The sequence below is a fragment of the Dipodomys merriami genome, unplaced genomic scaffold (genome assembly GCF_024711535.1).
Source record: "Dipodomys merriami isolate MVZ:Mamm:240054 unplaced genomic scaffold, mDipMer1.0.p SCAF_16, whole genome shotgun sequence".
Taxonomy (NCBI): domain Eukaryota; kingdom Metazoa; phylum Chordata; class Mammalia; order Rodentia; family Heteromyidae; genus Dipodomys; species Dipodomys merriami.
In genome coordinates, this window is record NW_027202937.1 from 21,558,423 (window position 1) to 21,571,290 (window position 12,868).

At 40.1% G+C, this 12,868-nt stretch overlaps 1 long non-coding RNA gene across 1 annotated transcript; it reads right to left on the bottom strand.

Annotated features, from left to right (window-relative positions):
• Nucleotides 1–1,651: 1,651 nt before the first annotated feature.
• On the bottom strand, nt 1,652–8,606 carry LOC138827866 (uncharacterized). Its single transcript, XR_011372184.1, has 3 exons — nt 8,509–8,606; nt 7,331–7,470; nt 1,652–1,737 (listed from the first exon to the last, which is right to left on the bottom strand). It is a non-coding gene; the product is annotated as an uncharacterized lncRNA (long non-coding RNA).
• Nucleotides 8,607–12,868: the final 4,262 nt, after the last annotated feature.

Genomic DNA, 12,868 nt, shown 5'->3' on the forward strand with positions numbered 1-12,868 from the left:
AAGACAGACACGGAACAGAAAATAATTGTTATCACAGATGGTAGTGATTGGACAAGAACAACAATCAGAAAGGAACTCTACAGAGGCTTCAATTCTGATAACAACCCATAATCAGGAAGAGCAAGATTCTAATTTCGTGTCTACAGTGCAGATTTCATGAAGTCTTTGAGAGAAATTAAGAGAACTCACTTGAAGCATGTTTAGGGAAAAGATTTTGATTTGATTTTGCTCTATGATCTATATAAGGAAGCTCAATAGTTGGTAGACAATATCATGTTGTCAATTCTTAATGGCAACATACAAGATCATTACCTCATGATACCTGAAGCCTGGGAATATCCATGGGTTAATATATTCCAGTGCAGAGAGACAGGAAAATGTGTACATGCTGGGAAAGCTCATTTGTAGAGAGAAGCAGGGAATGGAGTACAAACACTAATTGGTAGTCAGTAGGAGCTTCACTATTTTAGCAAAGCATCATCTCTTGCTTGGTGTCCATGGCTCACACCTATAATCCTAACTACTCAGGAAGCTGAGATCTGAGGATCTCTGTTTCAAACTAGCCTGGGCATACTTTTAAGTCTGATTATCCAGCAAAAAGTTAGAGGTAGAGACATGGCTCTAGTGGTAAAGTGCCAAGCATGAATGAAAAATGAAAAAGCTAAGCTAAGAGCACCAGGCCTTGTATTTATATATATACCACCACACACACACACACACACACACACACACACACACACACATCAGCAGCAGCAGCAGCAGCAGCAGCAACAGCAGCAACAGCAGAAGCAGCAGCATCTCTTTTCAGTTTCCTTATTATAAGTGATTTAGTAGTGCCAAAATCTATGATGACTGCATTACTGTGGGAGGGGAAGGTCATTTTCCCCAGAAGATTAAAATCCAGTTAAATGTGGTTGCCAGATATCAGAGCTGCAAGAAACTGATTTTCTTCTTTAGATTCTGAGCTGAGTTCCTCTGGCACCCTGCATTAATATGATATTAACAGCACACTACTCACATGGAGCTTCACATCTAAAAAAAGCTCACATTAGGTTTTAAGCCTTTTATTCCCAAAGAATAGAAGTCATGAGGTTAAAGTTTGTTCATACAGTTTTCTCTGGAGCAGCCATACAATTTTGTATGGGGATGAATGCAGATTCCATGTGGATCTTTGTCACTGAAAACTCTGGTGACAGAGCTCATGGTTAAACCTCACTCCCCCTCCTACCCCAATCAAATATTAATGATTTCCTACTAGCAAGCACTCCAGAGAATTCTTTGAAAATGAGAAATCCCCCCTGACTGTCACCTTTATTGTTATTATTGTTGTTTGCTATGTATCAGCATTGTGACTCATTCCAACTAAAAGCCTGGAGGAGAAAAGAGGAGGAGGGCCAAGAAGCAAACTCCATTTAACAAGTTGTTATTGAGCATTTACGATGCTTGCCATTCTAAGGCTAGAATCTCTAAATAGAGTGTTTAATCCTATAGACTACACAAGGCAAATATACAAATAAATATGAATCAAGGCTAGGTAAGGTGAGTACCTTTCAAAGTTGATTAAAATGTGGGTAGATCATCATTTGAAAAGACTGAGAAAAGATTTCATAGATGGCAAACAAAGATGTTACATAGAAATATTTGTTATGTGCCAGTACTGGGGCTTGGATTCATGGCCTTGTGCTCTCAGTTGGCTTTTTTCCACGAGCCTGGCATTCTGCCACTTGAACTGTAGCTCTACGAGAAAGATGGTGAAGGGCAGAACAAACAGGTGTGAGACATATAGACAGTGGCAGGACTCTCCCACCATTTAAAAAAAAGAAAAAACTAGGTAGAGTTGGGCACCAGTGGCTCCTGCCTGTATCCTAGCTAGTTAGGAGGCTAAGATGTGGGGATGGAGATTCAAAACAGCACAGGCAGGAAAGTCTGTAAAATTCTATTTTTTTTTCTGCCAGTCCTAGGGCTTGAACTTGGGGCCTGGGCATTTTTGTCCCTGAGCTTCTTTTGCTTGAGGCTAGTTCTCTACCACTTGAGCCACAGCACCACTTCTGGCTTTTTTCTGTGTATGTGACACTGAGGAATCAAAGCCAGAGCTTCATACATGCTAAGCAAGCACTCTACCACGCCACATTCCCAGCCCAGTCTGTAAAATTCTTATCTCCTATTAGCCACCAAAAAGCCAGAAGCTGTAGCTCAAGTGGTAGAACACTAGTCTTGAACAAAAAAAAAGCTCAATGACATTGCCCAGGCCCTGAGTTCAACCTCTTGGACACACACACACACACATACACACACACATACACACACATACCATACACACACACATACACACACATACCATCACCACAACCACCACCACCACCAACAACAACAACAACAAAACAACCAAAAATCCTAGGTAAAACTAGCCTGAATCCAGACTCTAGGCCCTGTGGAAAAGCCAGTGCCCTCCTCCCGTTTGGATATGGCTGGAGTATAACCCTCTTCCCACCTGCCCCCATCCCCAGCCAAGTTGCAGAGATTGGTTTCTGGTGTGTTAGTGCTGAGAGATAGAGGAACTCAAAAAGTGGGGCTTAATAGAGCTAAATAGGCCTTTGGAGAGGTTAAAATAGATCTCACTGGATGCTTGAGCTATCATAACAGTGGTTTTAAGAGAAGCCTGGCCCCTGAGTTGTTCTTTGGTTTCCTAGTTGGTCAAGTGAACTCTTGTCACATGTATTTCCACTGTGATGTCATCCATATTAGGACTTCCCCAGAGGCCAACCAATAAGGTCACCCAATCTTGGGTGATAAGCCTACAAAAAGTATAAGCTAAATAAATCTCTTTCCTTGATATTGTTAACCTGCCTCCAGTAGTAATGAGAGAGGAATACATATAATTCTCATTACACTTTTATCATCTTCTCTGTTCTACCCTGTATCTTTCACCATCCATTTGTTCCTTTCACCAAAATTTGGCCTCCTCTCTCAGTTCGTAGACACACACACACACACACACACACACACACACACACACACACACACACACACACACACACACACACACACACACACACACTGCCGCCACCACCACCAGTTATATAAAGCCTTTCTGAAATGCAGTTATTAGTGAAGATGTTACAGAGATTGGTTCACAGCCTAGTAAAGTGCACATCTTGCCAGAATATGAGACATCACTGTTTTTAGAATTCTTTTAAGTGTTCACCTTGTTGCTCACTCATTCTCATTTCCAATGATAAATTTCCTTGTCTCTTCTAGGGGAGAGGAAAGGGGGCAAAAATATCCTTCCCTTCATTTTCTTACACATAGAAATTCATCATATCCTCCAATCTGCATTCTTCTTTTAGACTGTGGGGGGTGACTATACTCCCGACAAAATGACCTATTGATATGCTATCTTCTTCAAGATGTTTTGCCCATGTAAGATGAATGATCGTCTTTATACTTTTTTTTTGAGTGTGTATGCTAGTCCTGGCTTGAACCCAGGGCCTGGGCAATGCCCTTGAACTTTTTTGACCAATGCCAGTGCTCTTCCACTTAAGCCACAGCTCTACGTCTGGTTTTTTGATAGTTTACAGGAGATAAGAATCTCACAGCCTAAGATGGCTTGAAACTACAATCCTCAGACCTCAGCCTCCCAAATAGCTAGGGTTACAGATGAGAGCCTTGGTGCAAACACAAAGTGGTGCTTAAAAGAGGAGGACATTCTATCATTCTAAATGATAAGGGCCAGAGGGAAATGCAGGGAATTTTAAGAAACCTATTTCTCATTTGACAAATAAGAAAACCTAGGCTCAGACTTAGTTGACTATATGTGATGGAGGTGGTAGGAAATCTTCCCACTGAGTGATTTTAGTTTTCTGATAGGGACTTTGGGATGGAGAAAATGAGGTTAGAATACAATATCCTGAGCGTGAGTGCGGCAGACCTAGGGAGGCATGGCTCAGGGCAGTCCTAGTATTCATGCCCTTAGGCTCCCGAGCAGAACTCAGCCTCTGTTCCCTCATCAAGAGACATCCAAAGTCACTTAAGTCCTAGGGACAATCAAGATTTCTTAGATAACAATATCTCAGTCTCTTCTAGTTAAGTTACCCGTCCTGTTAAACACTGCTAGTTCAAAGTTTAATTCCTTGTTAATATAGACTGACTCAGTCTCTGCAGGTAAACACTAGTCCTGTGGAAAGCAAACAGGTCCTAGGGTGAGAGAGAGAAGTTACTCTAACTGTCCATAGACCTCTACTCTTCTCTGCATTGTATCCCTGATATCACTGAGTGGCTTTGCATACTCTGACCATAAGCTAAGGAGTTCAGTCTGGCCTTTTGCTGGTGATGTGCTGGAAGAAATGACCCTGGCCATTTGTCCTTTGTCTTGGGATCTCTAGTAATAATGGCCTCTTTGTCTCAAAGCTAGGCCACTGGGGCTTAGAGACATTCAGATAAATGGAATACAAAGAACCTTAGAACCAGGAGCCTATCTCCTTGGTGCAGAGTATCAAGGGACTAGAGGTCTTTTTAATAAACTCTAGCTTCAACCCATCCATTTTGGAAAGCACTGATAGCTTGCAGGTGGGATGGCAGAAAGCATGTAATAGATAAATCTCAAATCTTGCTGGCATCCAAGGAATTCATTACATGTTGGCATGATCTAGCCAACACCTTAACCTTTTCTTTTCAGTTCAGCTTTGTTATTTTGAGATACTTACAGATGCACATGCGTTTGTAAGAAATCATTCAGAGATTCCCCCTGCCTTAATCACATTTCCAACATTAGTAGTAACACCTTGCAAACCACGACCAAGACAGCCTCCATCACAGGAGAACCTCCGGGGGCTTGAACTCAGGGCCTGGATAATGCCCTTGAGCTTTTTTGCCCAATGATAGTGCCCTTCTATTTAAGCCACAGCTCCACTTCTGGCTTTTTGGTAGTTTACTAGAGATAAGACTCTCACAGACTTTCCTCCTGAGCTCACTTAGAACTGTAATCCTCAGATCTCAGCCTCCTAAATAGCTAGGGTTACAGATGTGATTCAAATGTTTTTTTGTCTTTCATGCAATTGTTTCTAACACATTTATAAGATTATTTCTTTGTTCCTTTGTATGTCCCTCCCCCATGGTATAACCCCTGCTTTCACTGTATTTGATGTTGGTATAATTTGTGGAGGGGAAGGGGAAAAACAACCGTTTAAACAGGGATACAGGTGGACCCATTGCAACAATGAGATGTACAAATCGTTATGTTGAAAACAAACTTTAAAACTTTGGTGGGGGGGAGGGGAGGGAAGGGGAGAAGGATTGGGTGGGGGGGGTGGGGGGAGGATGGGAAGGGATGGGAAGGGGAAACAAAGGAGGAGGCTACAATGCTTGATAAAAAATGCACTCATTATCTTGCCCATGTAATTGTAACCCCTCTGTACAGTATTTTCACAATAAAAAAAAAAGAGCCTTGGTACAAAGACAAATTTTCAAGGTGGTGCTCAAAAGAGAAAGATATTCTATAATTCTAAATTATAAGGGCCAGAGGAAATGCAGGGACTTTTGAGAAACCTATTTCTCATTTGACAAATAAGAAAACTAAGGCTCAGACCTAGTTGACTACATGTGATAGAGGTGGTAGGAAATCTTCCCACTGAGTGAGAAGTATAGTTTATTACACAACAACTCTAGCTTCTCCCCACCTTTAGCCTGTCCTCAATCTGAGCACCCATTAATATGTTCTTATTTCTACAATTTTTAACTTGAACGTGTTTTAAAAATGGAATCTTACAGTTATAACCTTTAAAGTTTAGCTAAGTTCCCTGGATATCCCTATAGAATGCTTTGTATAAAGTTTAAGTGTATCTTTTCCAAAATGCCTAGGACTAGACACATACCAGACTTTAGATTTGGATTATTGGTGTCTCTTATCCAAAATATCTGGGACTATCTGAATAATTCAGACTGTGGATTTTGCACTATTTGTGTATATGTCATAAGATATTGTGGGATGAAACTCAAGTCTAAATGAAAAATTCACTTATGTTTTGTGTACACCTAAACACACAACCTAAAACAGTATCTTTATACAATGTTTTAAAATAATTTTGTGCACCAGAACACAGCTAGCTTCTGCTTTTTTTTGGGGGGGGGGTTCAGTCGTGGGGCCTGAACTCTGGGCCTGGGCGCTGTCCCTCAGCTCTTCAGCCCAAGGCTAGCACTCTACCACTGAGCCACAGCACCACTTCCGGCTTTTTCTTTTTGCTTATGTGGTACTGAGGAATCGAACCCAGGGCCTCATGCAAGCAAGGCAAGAGCTCTACCACTGAGCCACCAGCTTCTGCTTTTTTTTTTGTTTGAGAACTGAGCCTTCTCAACTGCACTGTCAAATTAGTATGTGCAATTTTTTTTGTAGTATTCCTCCATTGTCTTCTGATGTCTGCAGGGTGTGTAGTGATGGCTCATGTTTCATTCCCGATGTTGATCATTTATGTGTTCTCTCCTTTTCCCTTCATTAGTTTCACTAGAAGTGTGACACGTTTATTGATTTTATTGCTGCTTTTGAAGTCAAAGCTGTGCGTATCATTGTGATTCGGTGGTTAATTTAATTGACTCTGTTCCTATTTTCAATATTTTCTCTCTACCGCTTGATTTGGTTTTATGTGCTTCTTTCTTTTTTCCCTCTTTGTGGTGAAACCCCAGATTCGTGATTTAAGATTTCTCCTTTGGGGGCTGGGAAGGTGGCTCAGTGGTAGAGCGCTTGCCTTGCATGCATGAGGCCCTGGGTTTGATTCCTCAGCACCACATAAGCAAAAAAGAAAAAAGCCAGAAGTGGCGCTGTGGCTCAAGTAGTAATAGAGCGCTAGCCTTGAGCTGAAGAGCTGAGGGACAGTGCCCAGGCCCAGAGTTCAGGCCCCATGACTGGACCCCCCCCCCAAAAAAAAAGATTTCTCCTTTGTCCATTTATAATAAAATACCAGAATGGGGTAATTTAAAAAGAGTAAAAGTCTATTTGGCTCTTGGTTCTGTAGGTTCTAAAATCTAAAAGCTTGGTGCTAGCATCCACTCTGCATTGGCTGAGTCCTTCTGGTAAAGTATTCTATACGGCTAAAATTTGCTAGCTAGACCTCTTCCCTCCTCATAAAGCCACCAATGCCATCATGGGGGCTCCACACTCATGATCTCATTTAATCTTCAATACTACTAAAAGAGCTCACCTCCTAACACCAGAATTCTGAAAGGACACACTCAAATTATAGCACTACCTATTCTAATATATACATTTTAGTGCTATAAATGTTCCTCTCAGTACCGCTTTAGCTTCATCCACAATTTTACTGTTCATTCAGTTTGATACCTTGGTTTCCGTTGAGATTTCCTCTTTGATCCTAGAATATTTAGGATTGTGGTTTTTAGTTTCTAAGACTTCAGACAGTATTCTGTTAACTTTGCAATGTGTGTGTTTATTATTAGATGCAGATTTGGTGCGATGATTTTCTGTATGGGTGAGAAAAGTAGTGAGAGTTTAAGCTGTTACTCAAAGCCAAGCTAGCAGGAGGCTCAGAAACCAAGCAAGCTCTATATCAAGCAAACACTAGTTGCCCGGCCTGATACTGACACATATCAAAGAAAAAAAAAGTGAGGTTGATCAAATTATTTAGTCTCTTTAGGTTTTTAGCTATAAAATTAAGACACTGGGCTAATGCTGTAATTGGCTAATATTACCCCCTAAGTTTCTATTTGATACTGAAGGTTTATAGTTTATGTAAAGAGAACATAAAATCTTTTAGGAATTTCTTAGAAATCACAAGCTTGGGTTATTTTTTATTCTAGCAGAAAGGGATTTTTGAATAGCACAGATTTGTAAAAAAAAAAAAAAAAAAAAAAGAAGCCTATTCATATATACTTCATCTTCACTTCCTGCTCATTTGTTTATTAATTCGACATTAATCAAGCACCTAATGCATACAAAACATATACATTTTTTTAGATTTCTCATAAGTGCTAATGCACAATAAGTAAAAATTACAAAAATTCTCCATGACAACAAGTTGATATACAATTTTCCACTTTTCTGACAGAGAGGAAGTAACTTCATAAAGGAAAAAATATATAGAAGGCACCGAGTACTGTTCTGCTTAATAGCATTTGGGAATTGTTATGTAACTATTCCATTGAACAATTATGACTCATGGGAAGTAATAAATCATAAAAACAACACTTCAGATTTATTGTACAGATTTAACACTTGCTCTTACATGAAATTTAGAACAAATTGCATTCCTCTGGTCATGTCCAGTGAAATGTCAGAAGCTGAAATATGTAAATCCATGTGACAGTAAAGCATCAAATTTGGTTTTGAAGTTAGGCTTCTCCCCGCTCCAGCTCAGACTTATACATTGGGATAGGGGAATACTATGTAGCCTCTCTCTTTCCTCATTTCCTTCCCCTAACTTTCTGATGGTGATTCACAAAACCTCAGAGTTGGTTGGAGGAATGGGAAGGAGACAAGGAATTTAGGGTAACATTGCTTACTGGCTTGATACTCTCCCCAGTGCTCTCTGTCCTTGCTGCGCATTTGACAGTGCCTCTCTTCTCAGTGTTCTATGAGTTCTTTGGGAAGAGCATCTCTCACTCCCATTTTCCTATGGAGAGAGAAATACATCTTGATAAGGCTGATCATTCACATTCACTCTTTCCTCAGTCCCCAGCAATACAGACCCCCTCCAACTTCTGAGTTTATTTCCAGTCTTTCCAATGTCTCATGTCTAATCCAAAGAAAGAACTCATTTTCTCTCCTCACTAGCCAATGGCCTCAAGAAAAGAAGAGGAAGATATTCAACACAGAGAATAAAACAACCTGCTCTTTTCATCTCTACTTCCTATCTTGCATTTAAAAAAAATTATATATAAAGGGTATAAATAAAGCCGGGCACCGGTGGCTCACGCCTGTAATCCTAGCTACTCAGGAAGGTGAGATCTGAGGATCGTGGTTCAAAGCCAGTCCAGGCAGGTAAGTCCGTGAGACTCATCTACAATAAACCACTAGAAAACCGGAAGTGGTGATGTGTCTCAAGCAGTAGAGCACTCGCCTTGAGCTGAAGAGCTGAGGGACAGTACCCAAGCCCAGAGTTCAAGCCCCACGACCGACAAAAAAGAAAAGAAAAAGGTATAAATGCCACACAATCAGATTTTTAAAGATATTGTACAATGTACAATTGTACAAAATTGTACAATAGGGTTACAGTTACCTGAGTAAGGTAATGAGTACATTTCCTATAGAGCATTGTTACCTCCTCCTTTGTTTTAACCCTACCATCCCTTCCCTTGCTACCTCTCCAACTCCTCCCTCCCACCCCTCAAAGTTGTAAAGTTTGTTTTCAACATAGTATCTTGTACATATCATTGTTACAGTGGGTCAGCCTGTATACACAATCAGATTTTAACAACCTTTTTGGTGGGTTTGTTTTGGGTTTTTTTTTTTAGGCTCTTAGCACTAAACCCGGGAACTTGTACATGCTAAGTACATGTTCTACCACTGCGCTACTTCCTAGCTTTGGCTCTATCCTTTGAAATTGTCTCATTCCTTGCCTTAAAATACAATATCCTGCCCTCTTGCTTTAGCTGGTTTTCCTCTCTTGTATTATGTTTGCCTTCAGAAGTCAGAATGACCCATATCGAATCATGGCTTTGGCGTTAATGCCATATCATTGTGACAAGCAGCCTTTTCCTGCTCAGATTTTATCATCTAAGTGAAGCAAATATCAAGTCTCTGTGTAATCGAAAGAATTTATTTGTCATTATCTGGATATTTGATACTGTGTTAATTTCTAGGATAGCCATAAAAAATAACTCCAATTAAAAAGCCTAAAACAACAGAAATTTGTTTTTAAAGTTCTGGGCACCAGGAATTAGAAACCAGGGCCAGACGCTCCCTTGTCCTCAGTTGAGGCTCCAATTGGCATCTGTTCCAAGCAGTCTAGGTCAGTACAGTTGTTGTAACAGAATACCATAGACTAGGTGCCTTAAAAAACAAATAGGTATTTCTTGAATTTCTAGAAGCTGGAAAGTATAAGATCAAAGTGCTGGCAGATTTAGTAACTGATGAGGACCCTCTCATGTTTTTTGTATCTTCATGTGGCTAAGGGAAAAATTATCTGTGTGTCTTTTTTGTAGTTTTGGTGGTACTGGGGATTGAATTAAAGGCGTTGTGCTAGCTTGGCAGGTGCTCTTCTGTTGAGCCATGCCTCCAACCCTTTTTGCTTCAGTTATTTTTCATCCTAGCCCTTATTTCTTTTTTTAAAAATTATTTTACTTTATTGTAAAGGGGATGTACAGAGGGGCTACAGTAAGTAACATTACCTTACATAAGTAAGCTAATGAGTACATTTCTTGTCGAACATTGTTACCCTCTCCCTTATTTTTCTCCTATTTTCCCACTCCCCTATTCCTCCCCCCTCCCCCCCACAAGTTATAAAGCTCACTTCCAACATAGTATCTTGTGAGTATTGCTGTTGTGTTGGTTTACCCTTTGTCCTTTGTCTCACCATTTTGTTATTTTCCTTGCCTTCCCCAAATCAGATAAACATATATACAAGCCACAGTTATTTAGTTATTTTTCAGACTAGGTCTCACACTCTGGGCCCATGGCTATAGACTTCCATTTCTGCCTATTGAGTGACTGGGATTATAAATGGGAACCACTGCATTTGACTTTTGTGTGTGTTCATAGAAGGGTATTGGGGCTCAATTCAGGAGAGTTCCCCTCTTATGACCCAAATACACTTCGCAAAGCCTCACTTCCTAATACCTTCACATTGAATGTGGGAGTTTCGAATCTTGACACTGATTTTGGGGCTCAGAGGCAGTCCATCGCATATACCTTTCTTATAGCTTCTGCTGGCTACTGGCAGTCCTTAGCATTCTTTGGGCTATGACTGTTATTATTCCAACTTCCGCCTCTCTCTTCATGGGGCCATCTTCCCCCATGTGTTCTTGTATTTCTACAAGGTCTTTTCCTAAGGACATCAGTTATGAGAATTATGGTCTACCCCACCCCCCATCCAGTATGACATCATCCTAATTGGATTACATCTGCAAATAACCTCCTCCTGATAAGGTCATATTCACAGCTTCTCAGTGAGAATGAGTGTTGGTGGGGGAAGGGAGGACACTATTTAATCCAGCATGAATATTGCTGTCTTTTCTGTAAGAAGATTCAGTGTAATTGCAAATATGATGGTGCAGGCCTTTTTCCCAAAGGCTGCTTAAAAGATAGAGGGATTGCTTTACCTTTGAAAAGGCCTCTGGCAATGGATTCCTCTGGGTTTTGTAAGAGTACACAGCCTAGCAATAGTCTTTCATGGCCTGCCATGACAAAGAGAACGTGCACACAGTTTAATAAGCTGGGTATGTATTGTATGAGAGAATCAAAGCAAGCTAATAATAGCTACCCTAGAGATGGGGGGAGCTGATGCATTTATCCACAGCTGAATGCTCAGAAGGATAATGTAGTATTTGTTGATTTTGTCATGTGACTTGGGAAACAAAGGAGATGCAAATGAGACAAATGACATCATAATTCTGAGGAGATTTAACTAGAACCACACACAAGAAAGTTCTACTGGCATTTAGTGATGAGATATTGCACACCATTAACCATGTTTAAGTTTCTGCAATAATTTTGTACTTTTTCCTGGGAGCTGCCCACCCCATCCCCATTTTACTGGGATTTCCCGTGTCTAAAATATTGAATGGTTGCTTGGAAGCTTCTTTAAATGATGCCTAAGAGAAGACACAAAACTGAGAGCAGGTAAAGAAGAACCTTCAATGTTCTTCAGAAGAACCATGAAAATTGAGGTTTTTCACACAATCTAAATATGCAGTTTCTTCAGTATTTATCAAATAACATTTACCTTGAGAAAAGTTTAGATGTCTGGGAATGTGGCTTAATGGTAAAGTGCTTGCCTAGAATGCATGAGGTTCAGGGTCTGATTCCTCAGTCACATAAAGGGGAAAAAATAATATTTTTTAAATGAGAAAAGTTTTTACCTGAAGAAAAGTGTAATAAAGTAAACCATGAAATGTTTAACAATCAGATATGTTTGATTTCCTATGAATTTATGCTAAATTTCCTATCCATTTACTCTTTCTAGTCTTGAAATTCTTCTTAGGAGGTGTGATTTTGCTCAGCCAAGAATACCTTTTAGAAAACATAGATAGATAGATAGATAGATAGATAGATAGATAGATAGATAGATAGATAGGTAGACAGACAGACAAACAGATAGCACTTATATAGAGAGGTGCTTATATCTAGCTAACATATAATACATCCTATATATCTATATATGTGTGCATCCATCCTTGCTAACTTAATGAGATTGTCATAGAACTATAGATATTGCAGTGACTTCATTATATGACATATTTTATTCATTCAAAAGATTTTTAGGCACACTTTTCTTACTATCTTTTTTCTTTGCCAGAACAGGGGTTTGAACTCGGAGCCTAACTGCTGTCCCTTAGCTTTTTCACTCAAGGCTGGCACACCTCTTAAGCCACAGATCTACTTCCAGCTTTGTACTGGTTAATTGGAGATAAGAATTTCATGTCCATTTCTGTCTGGGCTGGCTTTAAACCTTGATCCTCAGATCTCAGCCTCTTGAGTAGCTAGAATTACAGGCATGAGCCACTGGGTCATTTCTTACTTTCTTTACCCTTTATTTGGCAAACTGCAATCAACTCTCAGTATCTGTGGGGAATTGGCACTGGGACCCCCACCTGTACCAAAATCTATAGATGTTCAAATCTCTTGCTTAAATGCTGTAGTATTTGCCTATAACCTGTGCCTTTCTTTCTAACTACCTTAAATTATCTCTAGCTGGCTTGTCAG